Below are 9,399 nucleotides of genomic sequence, written 5' to 3'. Positions count from 1 at the left end.
TCAAGATAGAGAGGAATGGCTAAAAATGAGGTGCAGTTTGGTTCTGAGAGATGGGGATTCCAACATAGTGATGTCACAAGGACTAAAGATTATAGCACTGACAAGTTCATTTCTATATAATTAAAGACGCATGTCTGTCTTTTTCCCAGGTGGTGGACTGCTCCTTAGAAAGAGGTAAGACGTTTTATCAACCAAAATGCATTTGTGAAGGGAGAATAAGGAATTCCTGTGATCATGTATCCCAATTACTGTCAGGCACTTTTCTAACACTGGCTGCTTTCCCTTCAATGGAAAATGTGTGATTTCATTGGCTTCACAGTCTCCCTAGGATATTTTATCTGCCTGGATGAATAATATTATATGAACCCAGATTTACTATTTCTGCCAATATGTATTATATACATAGAAATATGTATATTTCTATACACACATATATTCTTAATTTTGTGAATAATACAAAGTTAATTATATAGATCTACTATATATTTTTTCAATTATCAATAGCTGTGACATTATTTTTGTAAGGTGCCAGTCATATATTTATAGAAAGATAATTCTCTGGCATTAAATAGATATATACATACAAATATGATCAAACTTAAAAATCTACAAACCCTTGGCTCACAAGGGGGCCTCTGGGAACACCTCTATGCTTCCCTGTCACCCAAGGTCACAGAGCATAAGTCTGCTTTTTAAAATTTAATTAATTTTGGCCATCCTTGCAACAACAAGCCTGAAGTCAGGTTGTTTCCCATAAAGTGAAAGTCAGAGAAAAAATTCAGTTCCCACTCTGAATTCTGTATCTCCAAAATTGGCGCTACCTGCCCTTTCATTTAACTAGTACATCAGGGTAAAGGGGGGGAGGAACCCCTGAAATGGGTTAAGAAATAAGATGCACTCATTAAAAAAGGGTGAGTTTCATTTGCTCTGAAAGCAAACAATAGGATAAAGTCATACAGAACCCAGAAAATGCCCGGTACCCACACCTCAGGATCACACTGACTGGAGTAGGCCCTGACCCTACAATCTTTGCGCTAGCCAACTCCTATTTCTTTGGTATTGTCAGAAGACAAGATACAGTTCCTAGGTGTTGGGGAAGAGGGAGTATAGGTCATAGACTTCCTCTAAGTACTGAGTGACCAATTTAAATGTTTCCCTTTTTAAATTATTTAAAAATGAATCAAATTACATCCTGTGCTGTACACAGCCCTTTTGACCCCTGACATTGATTAGAGGAAGGCAGACAATGGTGTCAGCATTGGAGGGGCCGCCTCACTTTCTTCTGCCATTTAGGTTTGGCTTCTTGGGTACTGTACTGTTGGGCTTGGAGGTCGCAGTGGCCCCAGGTCCAGGGTGAGGTGCTGCAAAGAAGTTCCCATTGGACATCTGGCCGTGGGCTACTTGAAAAATCCAGCTCAAGAAATCCTGTAGGTCAGCAGGAGGGGTCTCTGGCATGGCCCTCGGCAGACCACTACTGCCCGGTACCTGAGAACCAAATGAGATGTGAACTCTGGGTATCTGGAGAGATTCCCACATTCTGACATCCCTCCCACTCTGTGATATCATAGACCTTTCCATCCATCAGTGCAAAATAGGTGACCTTAAGGCACAACATGCTTGACTATGCCCAAAAGTCTCCCTCCTCAGCAGGATGCAGCCTGTTACACTCAGCACAGCATCTAGCACTCTTAGGTTCCCCGTCCATTTCAAACCTCCTTGGCATTGGCTGCACATCCTAGTATTCATTGCCTCCTTGAGGTCATCTTGTAGCTTCGAAGGAAACTCATCCACTGACCGGCTCAGCTCATTCACTGCCATTTGTTTCATCTCATATCCTGCCGACTCTCTGGGTTGCTGACAATGTCCCAAGCTGCCCACAAAACTTTGAAGGCTTCCTCAGCCTTGGGATGAGTTTTATCAGGATGAACCATCTGTGCTAGCTGCCTATAGGCCTTCTTTAGCTCCTTATCTGATGTTGTGGCTTCAACCCCCAGCACACGAAAAGGGTTCATTTCATCTTCAGGGACCCTGGCCATGATCAAAAGTCGGGCCACTTCCTCTTCTGGGTGGCAGTGGCGCTCACTAGCTGCAGGTGCCTTACCTTTCATATTAGACCTTGGCTTGACCCAAGGAAACTCCAGCCAGTTCCGCTGAACTACTCTTACCAGTTGCTGCCATGGGCTGCTAGCTCGAAGCAGAGTCCAGCAACGATGTACAGCTGGAGAATCCAGCCAATTAGCCTGGTGGTCCTTTCCCTCCAGGCTAACCTGTCACCCAGTCCCACCAAATCCGGCTGCCGAGCTGTAGACAACCCAAAAGGAGGACAAGAGCCAGCAGCAGGAAAGCACCCACTAAACTAAGACGACAGGTGAATAGCCCTGCTGCACAGGAAAAGCTCTGGCTTAGGAACTGGACATCACTCGGGCTCAGCCCCCCAATCTCCCTGGCCAGGCTCCCACCCAAACTCAAAAGAGGTTCAGGTCACTGCCTTTCAGCTGCCTGCATGCATATATGATGGCCACATGTTTCTACATACTCTCCCACCAATACCAGAAGTACAATCACCCACCAGAAGCCTGCCTGTCCAAGCTGACATAGCTCTTCCACGGCCACAGTCCCATGTCTCTGTGCTTATCTCCCTGATTTTGTTTTCGGACCAGCCGATGACGACCTGGGGACCTGGGATCTCTGTGTCCACTATCCCGTGTATCCTCCTTGGTCAAAAAACAGTGCCTCTGCCTCCGGGATGGGTGTTGCTTTCCACTGGACACACATGAAAAATCATTGGGAAATTTAAGAGGTTCCTCGTCATCATATTCTTCTTCTAACTCTTCATCTTCCCCACGGCTGGGGAGGTTCAATGGTGGCAAAAGTTGCTAGAAGAGCCATCACCTTCCTGAGAGTAAGTCCCTTAGGGAATTCCAGGGCTTCTCTGGCAGTTACAAGCAGACAGAATTTGAAAGAAAGAAGGGCTCCCATCCTCCTGGTACCCAGTCTCATTCTCTCTTGAGAGTTCCTGGTCTGCTCCTGACTCTTCTGAGGATGTCTCACTCTCATGAAGATAGCCTCCTTCCCTAGGTGGTCGTGGACCCCTGGGAGATGCATGGCTTGGATCCCACAAGTGGGCTGGTTTGGGGGGCTGTGTATACTTAGAATCAGAGGGCTCTGTGAGGCAGCAAGTACCATTAGGAGCAGTCTCTGTTGAGTCCCTGAGTCCAAAGAGTGGCGCTAACTCTTCCCCCTCTAGCAGCTGAGCCTGAGGCCATGGGGAGGTATGAAAGCAGCTGCTCTGGCTCTGCTTCAGGCTCATGCACTGCTTCTGCCTTTCGTCCCTGCCGCGGGTGCCTACTTCCACTTTTGTGACATCATTTTTAAAAAGTCTTTAAGGTGATTGAAGACATCATGAAAATAGGTTAGACTTAATTGAGATGAATTCTTGTTTTTCAGTGTTTGTTTAGCAACAATTTGTTAGGATATTTATTTTCAAGGAGTAAGATCCCAAACAAGTTTGGGAATTTATTAACTCATCATTTCTTCATACATTTTTCCATATGCTACACCCAGCAGTGAATAAAATAGATAGAAATTTCCTTTCCAGGGAGTAACAATACAAAACACCAACTGATACAGAGATGGAAGAGCTAGGCCAGGCAGTGTGAAGGCAAGATTGTGGAGGGTATAGGAAATCTCAGAGTTACAATATTGAGTTTTAAGGTGAGAAGGATTTGTGTTAACTCTGAGAAGATACCTGAAACTGTTGAGGGCTTGTGTCATAGTCCTCGGAAGGAAATGATGAGTTATTTAATGACAAAGGAAGTTGCCCAGAGAAGCATGTTTTTTGTGGGTACATTCAGAAATTTAAAAACAGTTAATTGCATGGTATTTTCCAAATAAATAAAAAAATGCTGTATTTTGCCCTGAATGAGATGGAAGGATGTAGGAAGTAGTAAAGGATGGTTATACATAGTTTTGTTTACATTTCTCTTATAGAAAAATAGTCCCACTAACTATTAATATCATTGGGATAGTACCAGGTAGTTTATTAAGGCATTCTGTGTTGTGTTAAAATTGTCCATAATTTATTATTAAAACCATCTTACGGTTAGTGAAAATGCTTTTGAAATGTTCTGAATTTCCATATCAATAATATTTAAGATGAAACAATGGAGAACTATCTAGTTACACCAGAATGGAAAAGAAATAGAAGCAATCCAAATGAGGAAAATGGTGTTTGCAGATTCAATCATTGCCTAAGATACACCTTAATACAGATCTAAGGAAAATTGATCCTTCAACTTATTGTAAGCTAAGCAATAAGTAAATGAGTTCAATTGGATGCTTTCAAAACTGCTTTTTGCCCCAGAAAGATACTAGAATCTAATGGTTTTCATTAAGAAGATTTTCTACAGATCCTGTTTCTCAAAGTAGAAAAGAACAATGAGAAGCAAGTGGTCCTTAAACACTGGTTAACATGTAGAAGGACTGCATTCTTCTGAATACAAGAGCTTAAAATTATTTGGGTGATGACAAGAAGGACAAACTCAAAGTATAATTTGATAGATAGCATTATATATACCTAGGCATATTTATATATGATCATCATAAATGTCTTGGGACCATAATGTGGTGGGTGGCAGAACTTGGGCTGGCTGACAGAAAGTACCCATATGGCAGCAGGCCTCGCATGGCTGGGCGGAAAGACTTATTGCTCCAGGTAAGGGTATTGAACATCTCCGTAAGAATTTCTTAACCAATTGAAATTCCTTGTTGGGAATTTTCTGTTTATATCTGCACTATTTTTAAAATTTGATTACTTGTTTTGTTGATGTCTGCTTCATTGCCTCTGTCAGATGTTAGGTTTGTGAAGAACTTTTCCCATTTTGCAGGCTGTCATTTTGCCCTATTGGTGGTATCCTTTACCTGACAGAGACTTCAATTTCAATAGTTCTCATTTATTTCTTGTGGATCTCAGTGCCTGTGCTAATGGTTTTCTGTTCAGGAAGTTATCTTCTGTGTCAATGAGTTCATGATTATGTCTCACTTTCTCTTCTATCAGCTTCATTGTATCTGGATTTATGTTGAGGTCTTTGATGCACTTGGACTCAAATTTGGTACAGGGTGAACATTATGGATCAACTTTTTCTTACTATGGCACTCTAGTAGAGCTTGAAATCAGGGATATTGATACATCTGGAAGTTCCTTTATTATCCAGGTTTGCTTTGGCTATCCTGGATATTCTGTTTTTTTTCATATGAAGTTGAATATTGTTTTTCAAGATCTGTGAAGTCCTGTGTTGTTATTTTAATGGGGATTGCATTGAATCTGTAGATTACTTTTGACAAGATGGCCATTTTTAGTATGTTACTTCTACAGATCCAAGAGCATGGGTGATGTTTCCATCTTCTGATATCTTCATCAATTTCTTTTTTCAAAGACCTAATGTTTTGCCTTACATGCTTTTCACTAGCTTGGTTATAGTTACACCTAACATTTTATATGTTTTGAGTCTTTTATAAAGTTGTTTATTCTATGATTTCCTTTTCAGCCCATTTATTGTTTGTATATAGGAAGGCTAGTAATTTTTTTAGTTAATCTTATATGCAGCCACCTGAATAAAGGTGTTTATCAGCTGTAGGAATTCCCTGGTAGACTTTTGGGGGAGATTATGTATACTATCATGTCATCTGAGTTCTTCCTTTCCAAGTTTATCCACCCCATTTCTTTTAGATGTTTTATGTTCCAGCTAGAACTTCAAGTACTATATTGAGTAGGTATGGAGAGAGTGGACAACCTTGTCTTCTTCCTCATTTTAGTGGAATATCTTTGAGTTTCTCTCCATTGAAATTGATGTTGGCAACAGGCTTGATGTATATTACATTTAGCTATGCCTCTTGTCTATGGAGAAACCTTGATTAAGAGGTACCACTGAACACATTGCTTGGGCCTGGTCACTGTTACCATGGCCACACTGCTTGGTTGTGGTCTGAGTGATGTAACAAGGGTTTAAGTAGAAGGGAGACACACATGCAGGCCCTTTTCTCTCATGCCTGACTGAGTTGACTAGGAAGCATCTGTGGGTCCCTCCTGCTCTGCTGCAAACCTGGTCACTGGCTCCCTTGCAAGAGTACTATTCCTTAATAAACTACGTTTTAAAAATCTGTTTCTGACTCCCCTTTGTAAAACTCATTATTTGGTGTCATGAGAGGGACTGAATTGGAACCCATGGGTGGGTCTTTACTAGTGGGGTTCATTCCTCTGCCACCTTGGAGCCGGGGTATCCTTTCCCCTCTCCCTTCAAACCTGCTGGCAAGAAACGCCCATGAGCACTAATTGCCACTGAATCTTTCTGTCACCATAGCTTACACTGCAAGGAAGCTGTTGCCACTTGTCATCGCATGGGGGTTTCATCCATCCTGGATCTGTCTCCCAGAACATGCACTTTTCTAACTCTCTCTGAAAGTCATTCAGATATTTTTCAGATAGTCTTGAGACCAAGGAAGCCATCTGCAGCTGAAAACTGCACCATCACAACTGGCCACCTGGGCCACCTGGTGGTCAAACACAGTTACTGTAACTAGAATGGAAACTGACACAGGTAAACTCACATTATGGCAGAACATCTGGCAAAGCAGACAATTGGGAATATTCTTGCTTCCTATGTGAACTCAATGTTAGAGGCAGCTTATTACTTGCTGGTAACATGCATATATACTATGTTAGCCATCAGCTTCACAGTTCATGTGATATTTCTAACCAGAGGACTGAGACACAGGGAAATGTCAGCTTAGAAAATTGGATGATAGATATAAAAGCTAGCCAGGAAAATTTGATCTCTGAAATGCAAGACATGAAATGTTTATGTTATGAAGTTGAGGATACTAACTCTGGCCATGCTACATTACTAACACTGGTAGAACAAACTTATGGCCAAATAGTAAACAATTTTTTTCCCGTGTCTGATGCCTTAAATGGAAAGATAGCTAAGAACCTGGACAGGATTTGTGAACTAGCATAGACAATTAGCACCATGTCTGATGAATCTATGGTGCAGGCTAAAAGCTGGTGTCTAGGATAGGACATTTAGAAGGCAATTTACATGCCATTCATATTCTATCTAAGGATGAGAATATTAACGTTTTCGAAGCACCTGTAATGAAAAAACAAGGAAACTTAATGATTCTATGAAATTATTAGATTACTATATGATTCATGAAATTCAATCACTGCATGAGACAGTGGTTGCCTGTCTCCAAGCCTTGGATGACTCAGGTTTGGATTCCTCTCAACCTGATGCACCTATTCCAATCAAACATCAAGAAAACCTTCCTAAGGTTGTTATGGGCACACCACTGGTCTTCAAAGAGACTACAACAGAAAAACCACCATCCAAAAAATACCCAAATTGTCATGACACATATCAATGGGAACCAATGCACCTGAAAGACCGGAAAGGAATCAAGGAGTCAGTTGTCTCATATGGTCTCCATAGCCTTTATGCCAAAGAATTATTAAATTTGTGCACAACTTTTAATAGGGTAATGCCCATAGATTGGGAACATGTAATATCTGCTGTGCTTGAAAATTCATCTCAAATACAGTGAAGGGCTCTATGAAGGGAGGAAGCAAAAGCCCTCGAGCTTCAGTGCGTAAAGAAAGATTCTGAAGCTCCCAAAGATAAGATTCTTGGTGAGGGTCTTTATGCTGAGCCACAGGTTCAGGCTGAATATCATGAACACATACTGTCTTTATGCAGGTCAGCATCTTTAAATTTCTCAGACAAAGTTTGTGAACCAGGAGAAAGAGCAGAAACTTATACTAAGATAGCACAGGGACAGACAGAACAATTCACTGACTTTTTACAAAGACTATACAGGGCAGTAGAGTTAACAGGTAGCAGTTCCAGAACCTAGAAAAATACTCAAATACTCTCTAGTTTATGAAAATGCAAATCTACTGAGAAAAAATACATTTGCCTTTAATGATAAGATCAGCACCACTTGAAGAATGGGTCTTGCATACAGCTAATCTAGACTATGGAGTCCAAGATATAGAAATTGGGTAGGAGAGGCAATCTCAAAAGGTTTAAAAAGATACCAAGAGATTAACTTTTCTAAAAGTGATGACTCAAGGACTGGGAAGAAGAAGCAAATCCCGAAGGTCTAAAAAGACACCAAGAGGCCAGATGCTTTCAGTGTAATGAAACAGGAACTTGGGTAGCAAAAGGAATCCCTCTAGGGGATCCTGTAGCCATGCCTACTTAGGGGCTGGCTACACGTGTGCCTGACCACGTCTGTGAGGGCATGTTCAGGGTGATGTATAGAAGGTTTAAGAGTGAGGGATGCCCACATGGCTGGCCTGCTATCCCTTTCATCTTTGCCTTGCTGTATTTACTGCTGGCCTGTCAGTTGGCTAGGTCACTCTGTAAGTAAGGCTTTTCTCTATTAAATTCCCTTGTATTTTTGACTGACACTGTATTGGTAATTTCCCAATTATCTGGTGTCAGAAGCAGGATCTTGTAAACCTGAGTCCCATTTGGGAGAGTCTGTGGGCCCTACAGGGCAGCAGTCTAGGCCGGGAAATGCCCTCTCTCCACAGGTGTTCCCAGCTTGCAGCCTACCCACTGCACCACACAAGTGAGCTCCAGCTTCCACTAAGCTTCTCAGAACAGTCTGCCCAGCTGGGAGAGTTCTCCAGACCTCCCACGGTTTTACCGCCATGTGCATGGGACCAGCCCAGACTGCAGCCTACCCGGGCCTGGAGGCCTCCTACCCTTGAACCAAGTAGGCCTGGGGAGTATGTCACGCCTTTCAGCAGGGTCCTCACCTTCCCCTGGCCGAAGAAGCCATAAGGCAGCATCTCTTTCAGTATTTGAGGCCCCAAGGGCGTACAATTCCAGCTAAAGCACAGCCACCTGTTTGACCTCAGCTCCAATGCCTCCAGTGGTGCCATCTTGCCTGACCCAACATTGCCAAAATCCACATTGACTAACTGAACGCCTTCACCACTTGCTGGTCAAAGATAGTTGTGTATGTGGAGTAGAAATCATCAGGTAAAATCATGATAGTATATTTGTACACCCTCTCATAATTGTTATGCTCCCATGGTTGCCTTTTCTAGTATACATACTTATACAAGCAAATATTACTATTCTAACACTTATGTTTGAGTCCCACACAGCCAACGAAGACCTGCCTGAGAGAAATCCTGTATGCCCCTTCACTGGATCCAACTAGCTCCTTTTCAACTGACACTCTGGCCAGAGCTTCAGGTACTGTCTTTAATCAAGTTGAGGATTTCATGTGAGATTTTTGAATCAAGCAAATCCCATCTAACAAGGACTTGATACAATCCATTCAAGAATTTAACTATACTAACATTTTCCTCCTACAGGAGCCCAC

General features: G+C 42.2%; 1 pseudogene; it reads right to left on the bottom strand.

Annotated features, from left to right (window-relative positions):
- Positions 1–1,252: 1,252 nt before the first annotated feature.
- LOC113834864 lies at positions 1,253–8,950 on the bottom strand (annotated as a pseudogene).
- Positions 8,951–9,399: the final 449 nt, after the last annotated feature.

Source organism: Cricetulus griseus, chromosome 3, assembly GCF_003668045.3.
Source record: "Cricetulus griseus strain 17A/GY chromosome 3, alternate assembly CriGri-PICRH-1.0, whole genome shotgun sequence".
Classification (NCBI taxonomy): domain Eukaryota; kingdom Metazoa; phylum Chordata; class Mammalia; order Rodentia; family Cricetidae; genus Cricetulus; species Cricetulus griseus.
The sequence above is the reverse complement of the archived record's forward strand: the minus strand, read 5'-3'. Positions and strand labels throughout refer to the sequence as shown.